Source organism: Phalangium opilio, unplaced genomic scaffold (assembly GCF_054372755.1).
Source record: "Phalangium opilio isolate 3A_F unplaced genomic scaffold, DU_Popi_V2 ptg000013l_1, whole genome shotgun sequence".
Lineage (NCBI taxonomy): Eukaryota > Metazoa > Arthropoda > Arachnida > Opiliones > Phalangiidae > Phalangium > Phalangium opilio.
The window spans coordinates 2,141,576-2,164,489 of record NW_028324148.1 but is presented as its reverse complement, the minus strand read 5'-3'; the positions used below and the strand labels follow the sequence as shown (position 1 = coordinate 2,164,489).

Below are 22,914 nucleotides of genomic sequence, written 5' to 3'. Positions count from 1 at the left end.
CGCGCTATATTTTTTTAAACATTAAGACGCTTATAATTTTTTTTGCATTAACAATTTCAAACCGTTCAAAAAAAATCCACGAGATTTTATAAACTAAATTAATTTAATTTAATATTATACTGTTTTAATTTCAACCCCTGTAGCGAAGATTTTATGTTTAAATATTATTTATTAATATAACCTTTTCTTTGTATAACTTATCAATAATGTGTACCCGACCCAATCTAATAGCACTTACAAAAATTTATTTTTAAACTACTTAATAGCCATATGAACTTATTAATTTGTCCCACTAACTAATATCCTACTATTGTTGGAGAATTTGTTTTTATAAAGTTTGAGAATGATTTCCCCAATTGCGGTTACCAAAATATATATATATATATATATATATTACATTACCCTTGTAAATAAAATAACTAAAAGATTTTTTTTACAATTAATATTCCAGGAAGTTTTGCATATTCTCTTTGTGTTTCTCACCAGCTGGAGTAGTCTGAACGATGGGTGGCATTGAGTAAAACCAACAGGTGTAGAATTTGCAAAGCCTTCTGGAATAATTTTTTTTCTTCAAAATTTTATAACCTTTTCATTGTCCCTTTGGTAACCCACGCGCAAAACAATAATTGTCATGTTCTAGCAGCACTGTTTCCAAACTTAAAGCTAAGAGTTGCCTGACAAAATTTAAAAAAATTGACCCTCAAAATCTCATATTTAAATGAACATATAATAGCCAGTAAATGGTAAAGTTTTCTTTGCCTCCTCCCCCTCCGCCCCTTTACATAACTAATATAACGAAGAACAAAATTATTTCGACATAAATGCTACGAGCAATGCATATTTTCAACTTTGAAACATGCAATTTAAAGACTATTTTCGTACAATTATAAGCGTATTGTATCAACACGTGCCAGCTGCTAAGCTTCAACAGAAAGATAATTCATCATAGCCTTTACCAGTATAATAAAAGGTTAAAAGTACACAGCTAAAAAATATGATCATCATCATTATAAAAAACAACACCACAAGACTTCGATAGATAGATCAAGAAATATAAATATTCAACTTCTAAGCAGAAACAACAGACACTTTAGACTGGCGTGTTCAAAGAATGAGAGCGACTTTGGATTAAAAAAGCAAAGATATCAAAGAAATAACCTTCGTATTGGTTGAGCGAGTGTCTATAGAACGTCAAGCCAAACAATACATGTCAATTATTTGGTTTCCCTGCATAATTATATAAAGGCTTGGCAAGCCTTGCCTTCAAGTTCATCAACACAATAGAAGTTCCTAACAGATATGAATTCGCTAAAAAAACTTTTTTGAACAAAAGTTGCTTCAACGTTATTAAAATTTAGAACAGCAATGGTTTGTTACTAAAATTATGTACTTCACTATGTTGGGAGTTTGGGCGCACTCCTGTAAGCCAAGCTTCTGGGCGACAAAGTTTTGAGGGAATAAGGGACTTGTCAGCAAGGAACTGACTACCCCGTGTCCGCGGGTGGTGAAATACCCCAAATCCCCCCTCCTTCACTACCCGATTAAACCTCGAGTACTTCACTCGTAACTCTAAAAAACCCAACTGTGATTAACCTTGGAGTTCAATTTAAATTTCCTTCGAAACGCCTTATGAACGTTATTTTACGGACGTTTGCCAAACAAAACAAGCTCGATGGAATTAGTAAAATAAAGCTGCCAATTAATGACGTTAAGCAGTAATGCTATTTGAGTTCAAACGTAATAAATATAAAAAAAATAAAATGGACTGGAGATGTCGCTACCAAACACAAGGCACATCATTAAGTCTCTGAACTAAATTGCAGATTCTACATTAACAAAACAAAATCACGCGCGATGGAACCAGTAAAAAACCTACCGATTATTGACATTAACCACTAACGCCATCTTAGTTTAATAGTGAAACACAAGGCTCCTCATTAACTGTGAACTAAACTGCAGACTCTACATCAATAAAACAAAACCAAGCGCGATGGAACCAGTAAAAAAGCTACCAATTAACGACATTAACCACTAACGCCATCTTAGTTCAATAGTATTAAATATAGAAAAAAATAAATCAACTGGATTGAAGATGTCACTAACGAAATACAAGGCGCTTCATTAACTCTCTGAGCTAAACTGCAGATTCTACACCAACAAATCACCACCAATTTTAAAAAGCATCTTTAAGTATATTAGCAGTATTTTAACAAACTCCTCCTTCCCTTTTTTATACCTAAAATAATTTAACATTAAAACCCATGCTTACTATTTTTCTGGCTATTATATATTCTCAATTTTACAGTCCTAGTATTAAATGTGTTTAAATATTTTTTCATCATTGAATTATTCACTTGAGAGATTAACAAAATGATTATTGGTGCTCTAACGTTAATGTTGAACTTTTCACACTTTTTAAGTCCAACCTTCACGTATGACTGTCTTTGAACATTTTTTTAATCCCTCTCATGTATTCATAGTGAAACTTACATTTTAGATTCAGTTAAAATTAATTATAGTTATTCATAGCTTTTCCTTGTTAAGGTCTATTTTTTGCCAGTTAGGACACAATCACTAATTATCCTCAAAAGCCTTTCTGGTGTCCAAAATAATTTTCCTTATAAAGTTATGAATGAAACCCTTTAAAAAATACGCAACTATTAGCTTTAAACGTGATAAACAAAATTTTTATTTACTGGAAAATAATTATAATGAATACCATAAATAAATAACAACCAGGGAAATTCAATTCCAAATTGCGTGCTATAAATAAACATAACAATTATCAATCCAAATGTGTTTTTAAAATAAATCTTTAGCACATTCCAATAAAATAATCATGCGTGTTTAAACCTTGACAAAAAGTTTAACCAAAATATTCTTAAAGCAATTTATTGTTTTAATGACTTTTAAGTAATTACTGAACAGCCATAACTTTAAAAAATTACAATTTATATTTTAACTATTATATAAAATAAATAATATTATTAACCCTAACTTTTGTCATCAATAAACTACTGTAACTCTCATTTGACTTTATTTATCAAAGGTAAAATAGTTACCATTAGTTTCATAAATACTAGTAAATAATTTGTTGGTCCTGGTATTTCCTATATTCAATGATAAATCTAAGCACAGTTCCATTGCCAGACTACCCTAGTATGCTAGCTAATCATTTATCATCTATCCCAATGGCTAAATCCAATTAAGATTGTACTTAAGGACATAGCTAAAAATAAAATATGCCAAACTACCAGACTATACAGAAGAGAAAATCTTTTTAAGACGCGCCAAAGGAGGGGCCCTTTGCATTAAAACTGAATGTCTAAATGTATTCCTGTTATTGTATATCAAATTGTTATGAAATTGCCATCTTTTCCAAAATACTACAAAATATTATATTGCCAAATTATTGCTAGTTGTCTTATTTAATCACGTCATTTTTAACAAAAAAATTTACCATTTTATTTTCTTAAATTAGGTTAAAGTTAGAGCACCACAAAAGATGGTATTCTATATGTTGAATCTTATGTAAAGGTTAAGAGAAATATCCGTTCTGAATAAGATGTTGTTGACACAATGACATTGGAAATGGGGTTCAAAATTTGCCTGAAAGCAACTGGTATATTCTGGTCTGGGTTCATCACAAATAGTCAAACTAAAATCTTTGTCATGACATCACACCCTCGTATATCTTACTTCATCAGCTCAAATTAAGATTAAAAATATTGATGTGACGTCCCCTTAGCTACTAGCTCTCAGTCTATTGAATGACAAACTATTTCCTTTTCTGCAGCATGCGGGAATGAGCACGGAAATAAATTTACCACCACATGTACGCAAAATTAATAAAAATTAAGACCGAAGTAACAGATATTAATCAAAACGCGTCTTGGATTTAACCAAGACCTACAAAGTATCGATAAGAACAAGGTTAATCACTTGATTGAATGCGCAGATATTGAAACTTTTTTTTAAATTAAAACTTACATGCTTAAGAAAGTATGTTCCATCACCCTATTCCATTGAATAAACTAACTTTACTGGTAGTAAATTTTTTCCCTCTCAATAATTTGAAAAATTTACTTATCTCGGGTTTTCGAGCACAATTCCATTCCCCGAAAACATTTTATAACTACATTTATTATCACTTTTAAGAGTTTTCGTGTGGAAAAATACCTTATAACCAGGCTGGGAAATAGCACACGTCCTCTGGTCCAAAACCAGTTTATTAATTGCTTGGACTAGTTTTTTAATTCAAGAAGTGGGGGTTACTGGTCCTCGGGACCAGTTTATTAATTGCAAATATATTGGAGAGCAAAGGCTGGGACCAGTCCGGAGACCAGTTAATTATTTCAGACACTAGGGGGTCACTGGTCCAAAGGACTAGTTTAAAAAATATCCTTATTTCCCAGCCTGCTTATAACTAGTAACTACACGTAACAATGACAAAACGATTTAGGGTAGTCTGCTTTAGCTTCTGCTGCGCCCGAAACGAACAAGGAGGATGTATAGTTGTATACCCCCTTGATTGAAGTACGCCTTGTGCCATTCTCATGCCTTGTCTTTCGCTGGCCTCGTCACCAAGGCAATAGCCCACTCAATTACGCGTTAAGCTGCTCGAGAATTCTGTGTGAATTACTTTTTAAGGTATTCGTCAGCAAATAGTAGTTGTTTTTGAGAGCATTCCTCGCCTTGAAATAGGACAACTACGAAATAATTCGACCAAATTGAAGTTTAAATATTCGAACAAATCTTATTTTATAAATATCTTCTACCATTTCAATTTCTATAAAACTGTTCTACCAAATGCATAAAGAGTGCTACCAGAAGTCTCTGGGGCTACTAGAAATACAACATTTACTATAGGAAGATTCGCAGCGACAAGTTTAAAAATCCCATATTCCTTTCAAAACCGTTAATGCATTATCCTTGTTCCTGAAGATATACAGACTAAGTGGCAGAGTCGAGCCACAGCGTCGTAGATCACGCGACTCGGTGAACGCAGGCTATTTTTCAAAATAACCAAGTCATAATTTTCAGGCTACGACCACGCTTAAGTTAACAATTACAACAAAGAAAATCAAAAAATTACGAATATCATGCACGCCCCTACTGATTGCGAACCATAGAAACGCCATGGCAGAACCGTTTGACCACTGTCTGTCGTACCGCTGCTATAGACCCTTTTTACGTAAAAAAGAGATGTCAATCCTTAGTATCGGGACATATAGGAGGGGGGGGGTTTCACCCCTCGCCGTCTCTGCTCTATTTATGATCTTTCCATCGACTCGACTCACTCGAGCGAGATGGAAGGCAAAGTTTTACCCCCGTGTCTTTCCATGTCGAAGTGGTCTATTAACATAAGTCAGTTTAACCAAGAGCAAAAATCATAACGTCCCCATTTAATGTGCTGCCATTGTTGAAATTTGCACTAAAATTAACAAAAGGTTTCACTATGGAGCGTTCAGGGCATGAACGGGGATATGTTAGCAACCTATTAACGACACAATGTCATACACGTACTCTCTTAAAAGTGATAATAAATGTAGTTATAAAATGTTTTCGGGGAATGGAATTGTGCTCGAAAACCCGAGATAAGTAAATTTTTCAAATTATTGAGAGGGAAAAAATTTACTACCAGTAAAGTAAGTTTATTCAATGGAATAGGGTGATGGAACATACTTTCTTAAGCATGTAAGTTTTAATTTAAAAAAAAGTTTCAATATCTGCGCATTCAGTCAAGTGATTAACCTTGTTCTTATCGATACTTTGTAGGTCTTGGTTAAATCCAAGACGCGTTTTGATTAATATTTTGTAGTGGTTATCACGTCCGCTTTACACGCGGAATGTCCCAGGTTCGAGCCCTGGTAGATGTGAGATTATGAACTTTGCCCTAATGTTTAAATTCACCACTAGTGGCGCCCTAGTAACTTTAGCCTATTCTTGAGTCAGCATTCTAAAATCTCAACGCTTTTTAGTCAGTCTAGTTTTGGGTATCATGACGGACGGTTCATGTACCCTTCTCACCCTCGCCTTTACTTTAATTTATTATGTAAATACGTTAGTTAACCTCGTTTATTAAAAGCCTTAGTTATATAATTTTCTCAGCGTTATTTATTCGGGAACATGGTAGCAGAGCGTGGTTGACGGAATCCACAGCTAAGGCTTAGCATCTGAAGTTTACCGTAACTGCGTAACACCGGCACACCGCATCATTGGGCCTTGGCCCACGACGAAGGATGGCGTCCTATAACGGGCGGGTTATGGCAGTGAGTCAAACAATTCAATTAACTTCAACTAACTATCGATCATGGAAACTGGAAATGGAATTAATACTGAGGCAGAAAGGCTTATGGGAAATAGTATCCGGAATAGAAAAGAGCCCAGCGGAAACGGACACCGCAGAAGCTAAACTCAAGTTTCAATTACGGGAATCAGACGCATTCTCTACAATAGCCTTGGGGATTAGTTCTACTATTCGAACGAAGTTTATGAGGACACGGGTTCCACACAAGTTATGGACGGATATTTGTGACACGTATGAGCCTAAATCACGAGCAAGAATAGGACACTTGTTAGCCAAATTCCATGCTATCGTTTATCAAGAGGGTGAAGACATACCTGAATTTCTGGATAGAATATTTGTCATGACTGACGAGTTGGCAGAAGCCGGGGAGAAGATCGACGATAAACATATCACGTATAAAATGATTGGAACGTTGCCCTCATCTTATGATTCGCTAACAGCGCAGATATATCAATTCGATGACAAAGATTTTAAACCTGAAGCAGTGGCAGACAAGTTACTTGCTGAGCATGGAAGACTATGTCAACGTGATACAGATCAAGAACTCACGCACAAGGCTTTTACCGCTCAACATCCAGACGCGAATGGGAGACGAGTGAAGCCTAAAGCCGGTAGCAAGTCAACGAAGTTCAATGGAAGGTGTTACAATTGTAACCTCAGGGGTCATCAAGCAGCCAATTGTCGTCGACCCAAGCGACAAGAACAGAAATCAAGGGACGAGAAAACGAAACCAGTGGAAGGGGCATTTCTTGCTACAGCGCTCTGTAGTACCGTTGACACCAGGGAATGGATCGTAGATTCTGGCGCTACGAAACATTTTTGTAATCAAAAGGACTGGTTTTACTCGTTTACTCCCTATCAAGGGCAGGCAAGAATTGGGGAAGGATGTTCCCCGGTGGAAGGAAGAGGTGACATATGGATCCAGATCAATGACGGAGTCAAACATAGATTCAAGTTGCAGGATGTCATATACGCGCCCAAGATGGGACTTAATTTGATATCTGAACGTCTAATTGATCAAGCTGGATATAGTGGGCACAGGGAGGCATTAACGTATACTGCATATTTCCCCGATGGAAGGATAGCGTTCGTCGCACCACTGTCAGAAGATAATTTTTACACAGTCAATGCCACCGTTTTAATACATGGACCACCGGGAAAGGATTCGGACGATGTCGCAACGGCGTATGTGTCTGACGGAAAAGATATACAAGTACTACAGCGTTGGCATCAACGTTTTGGGCACATAAATGAACAAGATTTGAAACACATGGCTTGCAAGGTTATGCTGAAGGGCTTGCAAACTCTGAAAGGATCTCTACCAAGTTGTTCTACTTGTCATCTGGCTAAATCCACAAAACAACCTCACAGGCGAATTGACGAGATTAAAAGCAAAGATTTACTTCACTTGGTTCATGGCGACGTATGGGGACCTGGTCCGGATGGCTCAATCAGTGGAGCGAAGTATTTTATAACGTTTGTCGATTACAAGAGCCGTTATCTTACCGTATACCTCATGGCGACGAAAAGCGAGGCATTTGGATGTTTTCTCAAATATAAATCTTTCGTCGAAACACAAACCGGCAAGAAACTGAAGGCGCTCCGTACCGACAACGGGATGGAATTTTGCTCTCGACAATTTGTGGAATTCTGTAACAAAGAAGGAATAAGACACGAAAAAACTAATACCTATTCACCACAGATGAATGGAGTGGCCGAAAGGATAAATCGAACATTACTCAATATAATGCGAGCAATCAAAGAAGAAGCCAGATTAGCAAATAAGCTCTGGGGTGAACTGGTGCGTACTGCAGCATATATCAAGAACCACTCACGACATGTGAAACTTGATAACCGGGTACCATTAGAAGTCTGGATGGGGTCAAAACCGAGTGCCAACCATTTCAGACGAATTGGAAGTATTGCATATGTCCATATTCCAAGTCAACGTAGACAATATAAGTTACAATCGAGAGCCAAGCTTGGTATCGTAGTCGGATACGCTATTAATACTGCGGGATATAGGGTATGGTATCGAACAGAGGATACGATAATAGAAACGAAACATCTACAAATTGACGAAGAGAAAATTGGACTTCAACATATTGATCCTGGAGCGTCTGCCACAGATAATGGACTATCTTACTGGATATGGGAAGATCCGGTGATAGATAAGCCTAACGATATAATTGGACATCACGTTGACCATCTAGAAGATGATAATGAAACGTTTGAAGATGCGAAAGCTGACGAAGAGCCGGTTTTACAAGCTGACGAAGAGCCGGTTTTACCAGCTGATGAAGTGGTGATGCCGAAGACAGAAAAAGACTTACCAGAAGGCTGGACGAGGAAAGTGTCAAAATGGCAATCTGGAGCAACGAAAGGGGGTGCTGACACTTCTTACTACAGTCCAGATGGCGTTAAATTTCGTTCCAAGCCGGAAGTAAGGCGATATATGGAACAAAAAGGGCTCACACACGATCTGGCACCCTTCGCATTTTCACGACAAGCTGCTAAGAAAGCAGTCAAGAGTTTCCTTCAAGGTAGCAAAACCGGAAGTAAAGAGAACGACGATGTTCCTGAAGCGTTTGCCGCATACTGTACCGATATAATCATACCAACTACATACCAGGAAGCGATGAAGTCTGAACAAGTCGAAAAGTGGCAACAGGCCATGCAAGAAGAATTAGATACGCTAAAAGAGCGCGAAGTCACAGAACTTGTGGAAAAAGCAGAGACGGGAAAGATTATTGGATGTCGCTGGATCTATACGTTGAAGCGCGATAGCGAAGGGAAAATATCTCGGTATAGGGCTAGACTGGTGGCCCAGGGATTCAATCAGAAGGAAGGTGAAGATTACGACACCACCTTTTCTCCGGTGATTAACTTTGGATTAATCCGCCTGTTTATCGTACTATTCGTCGTTAGTCTTGGCTGGACCCATCAGCATTTAGACGTGAAAAATGCCTATTTGTATGGAAATCTCGACCACAACATATACATGAAGCAAATACCAGGATTTCACGTTGCGAATACATCCGACTATTGTCTGCGGCTCCAAAAGGCATTATATGGACTTCCTCAAAGCGGTAGACAATGGTTCATAGAACTCGACCGGAGTTTCCAAGACATTGGATTCAAGAAACTAACTGGAACGAACTGTATTTATTATTTGCCGCATAACGCGGTAGTCCTCGTATACGTCGATGACTTGGTAGTACTTGCAAAGAATGACGATATCCAGCAAGAAATTTTCAAAGTTATTTCTCAGCGTTTCGTAATCAAGGATCTCGGTCCAATACAGAAATTACTCGGAGTCGAATTTGAGTTCAGAGAAGACGGATCATTAAAAATACACCAAGCGTCGTATATAGACAAGATTAAACGAAGTTATGGTATCAACGTAGAAATACCTGTGAGCCTTCCGGTGGCTTCAGGTGTCATTCTAACACGGAAAGACTGTCCTACCAACGAAAAGGAACAAGAACGCATGAAGCAGTTCCCGTATCGGTCATTAATCGGGAGTTTATTATTTATCGCACAGAGAACCCGTCCGGACATTTTGTTCTCTGTAATCGCCCTATCCCAGTATAGCAGTAATCCAGGATTCTCACATTGGTGTCACCTTTGTCAACTGACGAGATACGTGGTGTCCACAGCAAAGCATGGTCTCATCTATGAATGCCAGCAGAATCCGGAACTTTCTATATATAGCGACAGCGACTGGGGTTCAGATCGAGATACAAGGAAATCCACTAGCGGTTACGCAGTACAACTGGGAACATCTACCGTATTCTGGAGGTCTCTACGACAGAAGTCCGTATCCCTCTCGACAATGGAGGCGGAGTATGTTGCAGTATCCGAGGCCACTAAAGAACTACTCTGGCTTATACCGATAATCCAAGAACTAGAGCAATTTGGTGTATATATCAGACATCCTACGATTTACTGTGATAATCAATCTGCCATCTTCTTCTCCGAAAACTGTGTCGAGAACCATCGATCTAAGCACATTGACATTCGATACCATTTTGTACGGGATATATTAGCTAAAAATGTGTTTAAGTTAAAGTTTGTAGAAACCAAAAAGAACCTAGCTGATATTTTTACTAAATTGTTAGGGAAAATGAATTTTATTAACGGAATTAAGATGTTAAATATTGAATAGCTAATGTGTAATTGTTGAAAGTATTTATTAATCAAAGTATAGAATTTTGCATTATGTCAAAGAGGGCGACTGTGAGATTATGAACTTTACACTAATGTTTAAATTCACCACTAGTGGCGCCCTAGTAACTTTAGCCTATTCTTGAGTCAGCATTCTAAAATCTCAACGCTTTTTAGTCAGTCTAGTTTTGGGTATCATGACGGACGGTTCATGTACCCTTCTCACCCTCGCCTTTACTTTAATTTATTATGTAAATACGTTAGTTAACCTCGTTTATTAAAAGCCTTAGTTATATACTTTTCCCAGCGTTATTTATTCGGGAACAGTAGATACATGTTTTGTCCATCGTGATTGGGCATAAATATAAGCTAGATCTCTCGGAAAACTCAGTATTTCTACGTATCTATGGTGTAGTGGTTATCACGTCCGCCTAACACGCGGAAGGTCCCAGGTTCGAGCCCTGTTAGATATATATTTTGTCCATCGTGATTGGGCATAAATATAAGCTAGATCTCTCGGAAAACTCAGTATTACTACGTATCTATGGTGTAGTGGTTATCACGTCCGCTTTACACGCGGAAGGTCCCGGGGTCGAGCCCTGGTAGATACATATTTTGACCATCGTGATAGGACATAAAAAAAGCTAGGTCTCTTGGAAAACTAAGTATCACTTCGTATCTATGGGATAGTGGTTATCACGTCTGGCTAACACGCGGAAGGTCCCAGGTGCGAGGCCCATAAGATACATGTTTTGACCATCGTGATTAGGCATAATAATAAAATAGGTCTCTTGGAAAACTCAGTTCTACTACGTATATATAGTGTAGTGGTTATCACGTCCGCTTTACACGCGGAATGTCCCAGGTTCGAGCCCTGGTAGATACATGTTTTGTCCATCGTGATTGGGCATAAATATAAGCTAGATCTCTCGGAAAACTCAGTATTACTACGTATCTATGGTGTAGTGGTTATCACGTCCGCCTAACACGCGGAATCTCCCAGGTTCGAGCCCTGGTAGATACATATTTTGTCCATCGTGATTGGGCATAAAAAAGCTAGGTCTCTTGGAAATTTCAGCATTACTACGTATCTATGTTGTAGCGGTTACCAGTCCGCTTCACACGCGGAAGGTCCCAGGTTCGAGCCCTGGTGGATACACATTTTGGCCATCGATATAGGACATTAAAAAAGCTAGGTCTCTTGAAAAAATCAATATTACTAAGTGTCTATGGGATAGTGGTTATCACGTCCGGCTAACACGCGGAAGGTCCAAGGTTCGACGCCCATAAGATACATGTTTTGACCATCGTGATTAGGCATAAAAATATGCTAGGTCTCTTAGAAAACTCAATTTTACTACGTAGCTATAGTGTAGTGGTTATCACGTCCGCTTTACACGCGGAAGGTCCCAGGTTCGAGCCCTGGTAGATACATGTTTTGTCCATCGTGATTGGGCATAAAAATAAGCTAGATCTCTCGGAAAACTCAGTATTACTACGTATCTGTGGTGTAGTGGTTATCACGTCCGCTTCACACGCGGAAGGTCCCAGGTTCGAGCCCTGGTAGATACATGTTTTGTCCATCGTGATTGGGCATAAAAATAAGCTAGATCTCTCGGAAAACTCAGTATTATTACGTATCTATAGTGTAGTGGTTATCACGTCCGCTTTACACGCGGAAGGTCCCAGGTTCGAGCCCTGGTAGATACATATTTTGACCATCGTGATAGGACATAAAAAAGCTAGGTCTCTTGGAAAATTCAGTACCACTTCGTATCTATGGGATAGTGGTTATCACGTCTGGCTAAAACGCGGAAGGTCCCAGGTGCGAGGCCCATAAGATACATGTTTTGACCATCGTGATTAGGCATAAAAATAAAATAGGTCTCTTGGAAAACTCAGTTCTACTACGTATATATAGTGTAGTGGTTATCACGTCCGCTTTACACGCGGAATGTCCCAGATTCGAGCCCTGGTAGATACATGTTTTGTCCATCGTGATTGGGCATAAATATAAGCTAGATCTCTCGGAAAACTCAGTATTACTACGTATCTATGGTGTAGTGGTTATCACGTCCGCTTTACACGCGGAAGGTCCCAGGGTTGAGCCCTGGTAGATACATATTTTGACCATCGTGATAGGACATAAAAAAGCTAGGTCTCTTGAAAACTCAGTATCACTTCTTATCTATGGGATAGTGGTTATCACGTCTGGCTAACACGCGGAAGGTCCCAGGTGCGAGGCCCATAAGATACATGTTTTGACCATCGTGATTAGGCATAAAAATAAAATAGGTCTCTTGGAAAACTCAGTTCTACTACGTATCTATGGTGTAGTGGTTATCACGTCCGCCTAACACGCGGAATCTCCCAGGTTCGAGCCCTGGTAGATACATATTTTGTCCATCGTGATTGGGCATAAAAAAGCTAGGTCTCTTGGAAATTTCAGCATTACTACGTATCTATGTTGTAGTGGTTAACACGTCCGCTTCACACGCGGAAGGTCCCAGGTTCGAGCCCTGGTGGATACACATTTTGACCATCGATATAGGACATTAAAAAAGCTAGGTCTCTTGGAAAACTCAATATTACTAAGTGTCTATGGGATAGTGGTTATCACGTCCGGCTAACACGCGGAAGGTCCAAGGTTCGACGCCCATAAGATACATGTTTTGACCATCGTGATTAGGCATAAAAATATGCTAGGTCTCTTTGAAAACTCAATTTTACTACGTAGCTATAGTGTAGTGGTTATCACGTCCGCTTTACACGCGGAAGGTCCCAGGTGCGAGGCCCATAAGATACATGTTTTGTCCATCGTGATTGGGCATAAAAATTAGCTAGATCTCTCGGAAAACTCAGTACTACTACGTATCTATGGTGTAGTGGTTATCACGTCCGCTTCACACGCGGAAGGTCCCAGGTTCGAGCCCTGGTAGATACATATTTTGTCCATCGTGATAGGGCATAAAAAAGCTAGGTCTCTTGGAAATTTCAACATAACTGCGTATCTATGGTGTAGTGGTTATCACGTCCGCTTCACACGCGGAAGGTCCCAGGTTCGAGCCCTGGTAGATACATGTTTTGTCCATCGTGATTGGGCATAAAAATAAGCTAGATCTCTTGGAAAACTCAGTTCTACTACGTATATATAGTGTAGTGGTTATCACGTCCGCTTTACACGCGGAATGTCCCAGGTTCGAGCCCTGGTAGGAACATGTTTTGTACATCGTGATTGGGCATAAATATAAGCTAGATCTCTCGGAAAACTCAGTATTACTACGTATCTATGGTGTAGTGGTTATCATGTCCGCTTTACACGCGGAAGGTCCCAGGTTCGAGCCCTGGTAGATACATATTTTGACCATCGTGATAGGACATAAAAAAAGCTAGGTCTCTTGGAAAACTCAGTACCACTTCGTATCTATGGGATAGTGGTTATCACGTCTGGCTAAAACGCGGAAGGTCCCAGGTGCGAGGCCCATAAGATACATGTTTTGACCATCGTGATTAGGCATAAAAATAAAATAGGTCTCTTGGAAAACTCAGTTCTACTACGTATATATAGTGTAGTGGTTATCACGTCCGCTTTACACGCGGAATGTCCCAGGTTCGAGCCCTGGTAGATACATGTTTTGTCCATCGTGATTGGGCATAAATATAAGATAGATCTCTCGGAAAACTCAGTATTACCATATCTTTGGTGTAGTGGTTATCACGTCCGCCTAACACGCGGAATCTCCCAGGTTCGAGCCCTGGTAGATACATATTTTGTCCATCGTGATTGGGCACAAAAAAGCTAGGTCTCTTGGAAATTTCAGCATTACTACGTATCTATGTTATAGCGGTTACCAGTCCGCTTCACACGCGGAAGGTCCCAGGTTCGAGCCCTGGTGGATACACATTTTGGCCATCGATATAGGACATTAAAAAAGCTAGGTCTCTTGAAAAACTCAATATTACTAAGTGTCTATGGGATAGTGGTTATCACGTCCGCTTCACACGCGGAAGGTTCCAGGTTCGAGCCCTGGTAGATACATATTTTGTCCATCGTGATTGGGCATAAAAAAGCTAGGTCTCTTGGAAATTTCAACATATCTACGTAGCTATGGTGTAGTGGTTATCACGTCCGCTTCACACGCGGAAGGTCCCAGGTTCGAGCGCTGGTAGATACATGTTTTGTCCATCGTGATTGGGCATAAAAATAAGCTAGATCTCTCGGAAAACTCAGTATTACTACGTATCTGTGGTGTAGTGGTTATCACGTCCGCTTTACACGCGGAAGGTCCCATGTTCGAGCCCTGGTAGATACATGTTTTGTCCATCGTGATTTTGCATAAAAATTAGCTAGGTCTCTCGGAAAACTCAGTACTACTACGTATATATGGTGTAGTGGTTATCACGTCCGCCTAACACGTTGAAGGTGCCAGGTTCGAGCCCTGGTAGATACATATTTTGTCCATCGTGATTGGGCATAAAAAAAGCTAGGTCTCTTGGAAAACTCAGCATTACTACGTATCTATGGTGTAGTGGTTATCACGTCCGCTTAATACGCGGAAGGTCCCAAGTTCGAGTCCTGGTAGATACATGTTTTGTCCATCGTGATTGGGCAAAAAAAAGCTAGGTCTCTTGGAAATTTCAACATAACTACGTATCTATGGTGTAGTGGTTATCACGTCCGCTTCACACGCGGAAGGTTCCAGGTTCGAGGCCCATAAGATATATGTTTTGACCATCGTGATTGGGCATATAAAAGCTAGGTCTCTTGGAAATTTCAACATATCTACGTATCTATGGTGTAGTGGTTATCACGTCCGCTTCACACGCGGAAGGTCCCAGGTTCGAGCGCTGGTAGATACATGTTTTGTCCATCGTGATTGGGCATAAAAATAAGCTAGATCTCTCGGAAAACTCAGTATTACTACGTATCTGTGGTGTAGTGGTTATCACGTCCGCTTTACACGCGGAAGGTCCCATGTTCGAGCCCTGGTAGATACATGTTTTGTCCATCGTGATTTTGCATAAAAATTAGCTAGGTCTCTCGGAAAACTCAGTACTACTACGTATATATGGTGTAGTGGTTATCACGTACGCCTAACACGTTGAAGGTGCCAGGTTCGAGCCCTGGTAGATACATATTTTGTCCATCGTGATTGGGCATAAAAAAAGCTAGGTCTCTTGGAAAACTCAGCATTACTACGTATCTATGGTGTAGTGGTTATCACGTCCGCTTAATACGCGGAAGGTCCCAAGTTCGAGTCCTGGTAGATACATGTTTTGTCCATCGTGATTGGGCAAAAAAAAGCTAGGTCTCTTGGAAATTTCAACATAACTACGTATCTATGGTGTAGTGGTTATCACGTCCGCTTCACACGCGGAAGGTTCCAGGTTCGAGCCCTGGTAGATACATATTTTGTCCATCGTGATTGGGCATAAAAAAGCTAGGTCTCTTGGAAATTTCAACATATCTACGTATCTATGGTGTAGTGGTTATCACGTCCGCTTCACACGCGGAAGGTCCCAGGTTCGAGCGCTGGTAGATACATGTTTTGTCCATCGTGATTGGGCATAAAAATAAGCTAGATCTCTCGGAAAACTCAGTATTACTACGTATCTGTGGTGTAGTGGTTATCACGTCCGCTTTACACGCGGAAGGTCCCATGTTCGAGCCCTGGTAGATACATGTTTTGTCCATCGTGATTTTGCATAAAAATTAGCTAGGTCTCTCGGAAAACTCAGTACTACTACGTATATATGGTGTAGTGGTTATCACGTACGCCTAACACGTTGAAGGTGCCAGGTTCGAGCCCTGGTAGATACATATTTTGTCCATCGTGATTGGGCATAAAAAAAGCTAGGTCTCTTGGAAAACTCAGCATTACTACGTATCTATGGTGTAGTGGTTATCACGTCCGCCTAACACGCGGAAGGTCCCAGGTTCGAGCCCTGATAGATACATATTTTGTCCATCGTGATTGGGCATAAATATAAGCTAGATCTCTCGGAAAACTCAGTTTTACTAAGTATCTATGGTGTAGTGGTTATCACGTCCGCTATACACGCGGAAGGTCCCAGGTTCGAGCCCTGGTAGATACATATTTTGACCATCGTGATAGGACATAAAAAAGCTAAGTCTCTTGGAAAACTCAGTATCACTTCGTATCTATGGGATAGTGGTTATCACGTCTGGCTAAAACGCGGAAGGTCCCAGGTGCGAGGCCCATAAGATACATGTTTTGACCATCGTGATTAGGCACAAAAATAAAATAGGTCTCTTGGAAAACTCAGTTCTACTACGTATATATAGTGTAGTGGTTATCACGTCCGCTTTACACGCGGAATGTCCCAGGTTCGAGCCCTGGTAGATACATGTTTTGTACATCGTGATTCGGCATAAAAATTAGCTAGATCTCTCGGAAAACTCAGTACTACTACGTATATATGGTGTAGTGGTTATCACGTCCGCCTAACACGTTGAAGGTGCCAGGTTCGAGCCCTGGTAGATACATATTTTGTCCATCGTGATTGGGCATAAAAAAAGCTAGGTCTCTTGGAAAACTCGGCATTACTACGTATCTATGGTGTAGTGGTTATCACGTCCGCTTAATACGCGGAAGGTCCCAAGTTCGAGTCCTGGTAGATACATGTTTTGTCCATCGTGATTGGGCATAAAAAAGCTAGGTCTCTTGGAAATTTCAACATAACTACGTATCTATGGTGTAGTGGTTATCACGTCCGCTTCACACGCGGAAGGTCCCAGGTTCGAGCCCTGGTAGATACATATTTTGTCCATCGTGATTGGGCATAAAAAAGCTAGGTCTCTTGGAAATTTCAACATATCTACGTATCTATGGTGTAGTGGTTATCACGTCCGCTTCACACGCGGAAGGTCCCAGGTTCGAGCCCTGGTAGATACATGTTTTGTCCATCGTGATTGGGCATAAAAATAAGCTAGATCTCTCGAAAACTCAGTATTTCTTCGTATCTATGGTGTAGTGGTTATCACGTCCGCTTAACACGCGGAAGGTCCCAGGTTCGAGCCCTGGTAGATACATATTTTGTCCATCGTGATTGGGCATAAATATAAGCTAGATCTCTCGGAAAACTCAGTTTTACTACGTATCTATGGTGTAGTGGTTATCACGTCCGCTTTACACGCGGAAGGTCCCAGGTTCGAGCCCTGGTAGATACATATTTTGACCATAGTGATAGGACATAAAAAAGCTAGGTCTCTTGGAAAACTCAGTATCACTTCGTATCTATGGGATAGTGGTTATCACGTCTGGCTAAAACGCGGAAGGTCCCAGGTGCGAGGCCTATAAGATACATGTTTTGACCATCGTGATTAGGCATAAAAATAAAATAGGTCTCTTGGAAAACTCAGTTCTACTACGTATATATAGTGTAGTGGTTATCACGTCCGCTTTACACGCGGAATGTCCCAGGTTCGAGCCCTGGTAGATACATGTTTTGTCCATCGTGATTGGGCATAAATATAAGCTAGATCTCTCGGAAAACTCAGATTTACTACGTATCTATGGTGTAGTGGTTATCACGTCCGCTTTACACGCGGAAGGTCCCAGGTTTGAGCCCTGGTAGATACATATTTTGACCATCGTGATAGGACATAAAAAAGCTAGGTCTCTTGGAAAACTCAGTATCACTTCGTATCTATGGGATAGTGGTTATCACGTCTGGCTAAAACGCGGAAGGTCCCAGGTGCGAGGCCCATAAGATACATGTTTTGACCATCGTGATTAGGCATAAAAATAAAATAGGTCTCTAGGAAAACTCAGTTCTACTACGTATATATAGTGTAGTGGTTATCACGTCCTCTTTACACGCGGAAGGTCCCTGGGTCGAGCCATGGTAGATACATATTTTGACCATCGTGATAGGACATAAAAAAGCTAGGTCTCTTGGAAAACTCAGTATCACTTCGTATCCATGGGATAGTGGTTATCACGTCTGGCTAAAACGCGGAAGGTCCCAGGTGCGAGGCCCATAAGATACATGTTTTGACCATCGTGATTAGGCATAAAAATAAAATAGGTCTCTTGGAAAACTAAGTTCTACTACATATATATAGTGTAGTGGTTATCACGTCCGCTTTACACGCGGAATGTCCCAGGTTCGAGCCCTGGTAGATACATGTTTTGTCCATCGTAATTGGGCATAAATATAAGCTAGATCTCTCGGAAAACTCAGTATTACTGCGTATCTATGGTGTAGTGGTTATCACGTCCGCCTAACACGCGGAATCTCCCAGGTTCGAGCCCTGGTAGATACATATTTTGTCCATCGTGATTGGGCATAAAAAAGCTAGGTCTCTTGGAAATTTCAGCATTACTACGTATCTATGTTGTAGTGGTTAACACGTCCGCTTCACACGCGGAAGGTCCCAGGTTCGAGCCCTGGTGGATACACATTTTGACCATCGATATAGGACATTAAAAAAAGCTAGGTCTCTTGGAAAACTCAATATTACTAAGTGTCTATGGGATAGTGGTTATCACGTCCGGCTAACACGCGGAAGGTCCAAGGTTCGACGCCCGTAAGATACATGTTTTGACCATCGTGATTAGGCATAAAAATATGCTAGGTCTCTTTGAAAACTCACTTTTACTACGTAGCTATGGTGTAGTGGTTATCACGTCCGCTTTACACGCGGAAGGTTCCAGGTTCGAGCCCTGGTAGATACATATTTTGTCCATCGTGATTGGGCATAAAAAAGCTAGGTCTCTTGGAAATTTCAACATAACTACGTATCTATGGTGTAGTGGTTATCACGTCCGCTTCACACGCGGAAGGTCCCAGGTACGAGCCCTGGTAGATACATGTTTTGTCCATCGTGATTGGGTATAAAAAAAGCTATAGTCTGTCAAACGAAAGAAGAGCCCTGAGAAATTTGTCCAAATTGGTGTCGCCACCATCGACCCCATGGTACTTTATCAACTTGTTTTGTTTTGTCAATAGTCGTCTGTAATATAGTCTGCTATAAACAGATAGGCTTAATCGCAATAGATCAAATACATTTTGCAATATTTATTTAATATGTTTATGTTTCATGGTTTTTTACGATCATCGAGTATTAAAGAATATAAAACAAAATTAACGACAAGACACCAGCCAAGCGTCACAAGTCCAGAACCCTGAAGTACGAAATTGACGAGGTTGCTAAAAGTAGAGGTCACACGGTAGTGAGGATTCCACCGTACCATTGCAAGTTTAACCCGATTGAACTAATATGGGCACAACTTAAGTGAAGAACGATGTTGCGAAGCAGAATTCTGGTTTCAAACTCTCGACGGTCAAAGATGCAACATTGAGGGCCATTGAACGTGTGACACCAGAGAATTGGCGTAAGGCAATAGAGCACGTCGAGAATATAATGCATGAGTATTGGTAAAAAGATCCCATCATCGAAACCACAATTGAACCTCTTAAAATTAATATGCAAGAAGACAGTGAAGACTCTGATGAAGACGTGGACTGAAGACGCTTTGATGCTGAACTACTTATGGACAAGTACTTTAACTCATGTCATTAAAATATGATGCAACGCTAGTTCAACAATGATAAAACTGGTGTCTTGTCGTTAATTTTCTTTTATATTCTTTAATACTCGATGATCGTAAAAAACAATGAAACATAAACATATTAAATATATATTGCAAAATGTATTGGTTCTATTGCGATTAAGCCTATCTGTTTATAGCAGACTATATTACAGACGACTATTGGCAAAACAAAACAAGTTGATAAAGTACTATGGGGTCGATGGTGGCGACACTAATTTGGACAAATTTCTCAGGGCTCTTCTTTCGTTTGACAGACTATAGGTCTCTTGGAAAACTCAGCATTACTACGTATCTATGGTGTAGTGGTTATCACGTCCGCTTAATACGCGGAAAGTCCCAAGTTCGAGTCCTGGTAGATACATATTTTGTCCATCGTGATTGGGCATAAAAAAGCTAGGTCTCTTGGAAAACTCAGTATCACTACGTATCTATGGTGTAGTGGTTATCACGTCTGCCTAACACGCGGAAGGTCTCAGGTTCGAGCCCTGGTAGATACATATTTTGTCCATCGTGATTGGGCTTAAAAAAGCTAGGTCTCTTGGAAATTTCAACATAACTACGTATCTATGGTGTAGTGGTTATCACGTCCGCTTTACACGCGGAAGGTCCCAGGTTCAAGCCCTGGTAGATACATATTTTGACCATCGTGATAGGACATAAAAAAAGTTAGGTCTCTTGGAAAACTCAGTATCACTTCGTATCTACGGGATAGTGTTTATCACGTCTGGCTAAGACGCGGAAGGTCCCAGGTGCGAGGCCCATAAGGTACATGTTTTGACCATCGTGATTAGGCATAAAAATAAAATAGGTCTCTTGGAAAACTCAGTTCTACTACGTATATATAGTGTAGTGGTTATCAAGTCCGCTTTACACGCGGAATGTCCCAGGTTCGAGGCCTGGTAGATACATATTTTGTCCATCGTGATTGGGCATAAAAAAGCTAGGTCTCTTGGAAATTTCAGCATAACTACGTATCTATGGTGTAGTGGTTATCACGTCCGCTTCCCACGCAGAAGGTCCCAGGTTCGAGCCCTGGTAGATACATGTTTTGTCCATCGTGATTGGGCATAAAAATAAGCTAGATCTCTCGGAAAACTCAGTATTTCTACCTATCTATGGTGTAGTGGTTATCACGTCCGCCTAACACGCAGAAGGTCCCAGGTTCGAGCCCTGGTAGATACATATTTTGTCCATCGTGATTGGGCATAAATATAAGCTAGATCTCTCGGAAAACTCATTATTACTACGTATCTAGGGTGTAGTGGTTATCACGTCCGCTTTACACGCGGAAGGTCCCAGGTTCGAGCCCTGGTAGATACGTATTTTGACCATCGTGATAGGACATAAAAAAAGCTAGGCCTCTTGGAAAACTCAGTATCGCTTCGTATCTATGGGATAGTGGTTATCACGTCTGGCTAAAACGCGGAAGGTCCCAGGTGCGAGGCCCATAAGATACATGTTTTGACCATCGTGATTAGGCATAAAAATAAAATAGGTCTCTTGGAAAACTCAGTTCTACTACGTATATATAGTGTAGTGGTTATCACGTCCGCTTTACACGCGGAATGTCCCAGGTTCGAGCCCTGGTAGATACATATTTTGTCCATCGTGATTGGGCATAAAAAAGCTAGGTCTCTTTGAAAACTCAATCTTACTACGTAGCTGTAGTGTAGTGGTTATCACGTCCGTTTCCCACGCGGAAGGTCCCAGGTTCGAGCCCTGGTAGATACATGTTTTGTCCATCGTGATTGGGCATAAAAATAAGCTAGATCTCTCGGAAAACTCAGTATTTCTACCTATCTATGGTGTAGTGGTTATCACGTCCGCCTAACACGCAGAAGGTCCCAGGTTCGAGCCCTGGTAGATACATATTTTGTCCATCGTGATTGGGCATAAATATAAGCTAGATCTCTCGGAAAACTCATTATTACTACGTATCTAGGGTGTAGTGGTTATCACGTCCGCTTTAAACGCGGAAGGTCCCAGGTTCGAGCCCTGGTAGATACGTATTTTGACCATCGTGATAGGACATAAAAAAAGCTAGGCCTCTTGGAAAACTCAGTATCGCTTCGTATCTATGGGATAGTGGTTATCACGTCTGGCTAAAACGCGGAAGGTCCCAGGTGCGAGGCCCATAAGATACATGTTTTGACCATCGTGATTAGGCATAAAAATAAAATAGGTCTCTTGGAAAACTCAGTTCTACTACGTATATATAGTGTAGTGGTTATCACGTCCGCTTTACACGCGGAATGTCCCAGGTTCGAACCCTGGTAGATACATATTTTGTCCATCGTGATTGGGCATAAATATAAGCTAGATCTCTCGGAAAACTCATTATTACTACGTATCTAGGGTGTAGTGGTTATCACGTCCGCTTTACACGCGGAAGGTCCCAGGTTCGAGCCCTGGTAGATACATATTTTGTCCATCGTGATTGGGCATAAAAAAAGCTATAGTCTGTCAAACGAAAGAAGAGCCCTGAGAAATTTGTCCAAATTGGTGTCGCCACCATCGACCCCATAGTACTTTATCAACTTGTTTTGTTTTGTCAATAGTCGTCTGTAATATAGTCTGCTATAAACAGATAGGCTTAATCGCAATAGAACAAATACATTTTGCAATATTTATTTAATATGTTTATGTTTCATGGTTTTTTACGATCATCGAGTATTAAAGAATATAAAACAAAATTAACGACAAGACACCAGCCAAGCGTCACAAGTCCAGAACCCTGAAGTACGAAATTGACGAGGTTGCTAAAAGTAGAGGTCACACGGTAGTGAGGATTCCACCGTACCATTGCAAGTTTAACCCGATTGAACTAATATGGGCACAACTTAAGTGAAGAACGAC

General features: G+C 40.4%; 33 non-coding genes across 33 annotated transcripts; all 33 read left to right on the top strand.

Annotated features, from left to right (window-relative positions):
- The first annotated feature begins 11,428 nt into the window (after window positions 1-11,428).
- Window positions 11,429-11,501, top strand: TRNAV-AAC (transfer RNA valine (anticodon AAC)). The gene has a single exon. It is a non-coding gene; the product is annotated as a tRNA-Val (tRNA).
- A 337-nt stretch (window positions 11,502-11,838) lies between these two features.
- Window positions 11,839-11,911, top strand: TRNAV-UAC (transfer RNA valine (anticodon UAC)). Its single transcript has one exon. It is a non-coding gene; the product is annotated as a tRNA-Val (tRNA).
- A 65-nt stretch (window positions 11,912-11,976) lies between these two features.
- TRNAV-CAC (transfer RNA valine (anticodon CAC)) lies at window positions 11,977-12,049 on the top strand. Its single transcript has one exon. It is a non-coding gene; the product is annotated as a tRNA-Val (tRNA).
- A 65-nt stretch (window positions 12,050-12,114) lies between these two features.
- Window positions 12,115-12,187, top strand: TRNAV-UAC (transfer RNA valine (anticodon UAC)). Its single transcript has one exon. It is a non-coding gene; the product is annotated as a tRNA-Val (tRNA).
- A 612-nt stretch (window positions 12,188-12,799) lies between these two features.
- On the top strand, window positions 12,800-12,872 carry TRNAV-AAC (transfer RNA valine (anticodon AAC)). The gene has a single exon. It is a non-coding gene; the product is annotated as a tRNA-Val (tRNA).
- A 63-nt stretch (window positions 12,873-12,935) lies between these two features.
- On the top strand, window positions 12,936-13,008 carry TRNAV-CAC (transfer RNA valine (anticodon CAC)). The gene has a single exon. It is a non-coding gene; the product is annotated as a tRNA-Val (tRNA).
- A 340-nt stretch (window positions 13,009-13,348) lies between these two features.
- On the top strand, window positions 13,349-13,421 carry TRNAV-CAC (transfer RNA valine (anticodon CAC)). Its single transcript has one exon. It is a non-coding gene; the product is annotated as a tRNA-Val (tRNA).
- Window positions 13,422-13,484: 63 nt separating this feature from the next.
- TRNAV-CAC (transfer RNA valine (anticodon CAC)) lies at window positions 13,485-13,557 on the top strand. Its single transcript has one exon. It is a non-coding gene; the product is annotated as a tRNA-Val (tRNA).
- A 203-nt stretch (window positions 13,558-13,760) lies between these two features.
- Window positions 13,761-13,833, top strand: TRNAV-UAC (transfer RNA valine (anticodon UAC)). Its single transcript has one exon. It is a non-coding gene; the product is annotated as a tRNA-Val (tRNA).
- A 610-nt stretch (window positions 13,834-14,443) lies between these two features.
- Window positions 14,444-14,516, top strand: TRNAV-CAC (transfer RNA valine (anticodon CAC)). The gene has a single exon. It is a non-coding gene; the product is annotated as a tRNA-Val (tRNA).
- A 63-nt stretch (window positions 14,517-14,579) lies between these two features.
- Window positions 14,580-14,652, top strand: TRNAV-CAC (transfer RNA valine (anticodon CAC)). The gene has a single exon. It is a non-coding gene; the product is annotated as a tRNA-Val (tRNA).
- Window positions 14,653-14,992: 340 nt separating this feature from the next.
- TRNAI-AAU (transfer RNA isoleucine (anticodon AAU)) lies at window positions 14,993-15,065 on the top strand. The gene has a single exon. It is a non-coding gene; the product is annotated as a tRNA-Ile (tRNA).
- Window positions 15,066-15,264: 199 nt separating this feature from the next.
- TRNAV-CAC (transfer RNA valine (anticodon CAC)) lies at window positions 15,265-15,337 on the top strand. The gene has a single exon. It is a non-coding gene; the product is annotated as a tRNA-Val (tRNA).
- Window positions 15,338-15,677: 340 nt separating this feature from the next.
- On the top strand, window positions 15,678-15,750 carry TRNAI-AAU (transfer RNA isoleucine (anticodon AAU)). The gene has a single exon. It is a non-coding gene; the product is annotated as a tRNA-Ile (tRNA).
- Window positions 15,751-15,813: 63 nt separating this feature from the next.
- Window positions 15,814-15,886, top strand: TRNAV-CAC (transfer RNA valine (anticodon CAC)). Its single transcript has one exon. It is a non-coding gene; the product is annotated as a tRNA-Val (tRNA).
- A 63-nt stretch (window positions 15,887-15,949) lies between these two features.
- Window positions 15,950-16,022, top strand: TRNAV-CAC (transfer RNA valine (anticodon CAC)). Its single transcript has one exon. It is a non-coding gene; the product is annotated as a tRNA-Val (tRNA).
- A 340-nt stretch (window positions 16,023-16,362) lies between these two features.
- On the top strand, window positions 16,363-16,435 carry TRNAV-AAC (transfer RNA valine (anticodon AAC)). The gene has a single exon. It is a non-coding gene; the product is annotated as a tRNA-Val (tRNA).
- Window positions 16,436-16,500: 65 nt separating this feature from the next.
- Window positions 16,501-16,573, top strand: TRNAV-UAC (transfer RNA valine (anticodon UAC)). Its single transcript has one exon. It is a non-coding gene; the product is annotated as a tRNA-Val (tRNA).
- A 476-nt stretch (window positions 16,574-17,049) lies between these two features.
- TRNAI-AAU (transfer RNA isoleucine (anticodon AAU)) lies at window positions 17,050-17,122 on the top strand. The gene has a single exon. It is a non-coding gene; the product is annotated as a tRNA-Ile (tRNA).
- Window positions 17,123-17,185: 63 nt separating this feature from the next.
- On the top strand, window positions 17,186-17,258 carry TRNAV-CAC (transfer RNA valine (anticodon CAC)). Its single transcript has one exon. It is a non-coding gene; the product is annotated as a tRNA-Val (tRNA).
- A 63-nt stretch (window positions 17,259-17,321) lies between these two features.
- On the top strand, window positions 17,322-17,394 carry TRNAV-CAC (transfer RNA valine (anticodon CAC)). Its single transcript has one exon. It is a non-coding gene; the product is annotated as a tRNA-Val (tRNA).
- Window positions 17,395-17,458: 64 nt separating this feature from the next.
- TRNAV-AAC (transfer RNA valine (anticodon AAC)) lies at window positions 17,459-17,531 on the top strand. Its single transcript has one exon. It is a non-coding gene; the product is annotated as a tRNA-Val (tRNA).
- Window positions 17,532-17,596: 65 nt separating this feature from the next.
- TRNAV-UAC (transfer RNA valine (anticodon UAC)) lies at window positions 17,597-17,669 on the top strand. Its single transcript has one exon. It is a non-coding gene; the product is annotated as a tRNA-Val (tRNA).
- Window positions 17,670-18,008: 339 nt separating this feature from the next.
- TRNAV-UAC (transfer RNA valine (anticodon UAC)) lies at window positions 18,009-18,081 on the top strand. The gene has a single exon. It is a non-coding gene; the product is annotated as a tRNA-Val (tRNA).
- Window positions 18,082-18,694: 613 nt separating this feature from the next.
- Window positions 18,695-18,767, top strand: TRNAV-AAC (transfer RNA valine (anticodon AAC)). The gene has a single exon. It is a non-coding gene; the product is annotated as a tRNA-Val (tRNA).
- Window positions 18,768-18,830: 63 nt separating this feature from the next.
- On the top strand, window positions 18,831-18,903 carry TRNAV-CAC (transfer RNA valine (anticodon CAC)). The gene has a single exon. It is a non-coding gene; the product is annotated as a tRNA-Val (tRNA).
- Window positions 18,904-19,106: 203 nt separating this feature from the next.
- TRNAV-UAC (transfer RNA valine (anticodon UAC)) lies at window positions 19,107-19,179 on the top strand. Its single transcript has one exon. It is a non-coding gene; the product is annotated as a tRNA-Val (tRNA).
- Window positions 19,180-19,242: 63 nt separating this feature from the next.
- On the top strand, window positions 19,243-19,315 carry TRNAV-CAC (transfer RNA valine (anticodon CAC)). Its single transcript has one exon. It is a non-coding gene; the product is annotated as a tRNA-Val (tRNA).
- Window positions 19,316-20,346: 1,031 nt separating this feature from the next.
- Window positions 20,347-20,419, top strand: TRNAI-AAU (transfer RNA isoleucine (anticodon AAU)). The gene has a single exon. It is a non-coding gene; the product is annotated as a tRNA-Ile (tRNA).
- Window positions 20,420-20,618: 199 nt separating this feature from the next.
- TRNAV-UAC (transfer RNA valine (anticodon UAC)) lies at window positions 20,619-20,691 on the top strand. Its single transcript has one exon. It is a non-coding gene; the product is annotated as a tRNA-Val (tRNA).
- Window positions 20,692-21,029: 338 nt separating this feature from the next.
- Window positions 21,030-21,102, top strand: TRNAG-CCC (transfer RNA glycine (anticodon CCC)). The gene has a single exon. It is a non-coding gene; the product is annotated as a tRNA-Gly (tRNA).
- A 614-nt stretch (window positions 21,103-21,716) lies between these two features.
- On the top strand, window positions 21,717-21,789 carry TRNAG-CCC (transfer RNA glycine (anticodon CCC)). The gene has a single exon. It is a non-coding gene; the product is annotated as a tRNA-Gly (tRNA).
- Window positions 21,790-22,405: 616 nt separating this feature from the next.
- Window positions 22,406-22,478, top strand: TRNAV-UAC (transfer RNA valine (anticodon UAC)). Its single transcript has one exon. It is a non-coding gene; the product is annotated as a tRNA-Val (tRNA).
- Window positions 22,479-22,914: the final 436 nt, after the last annotated feature.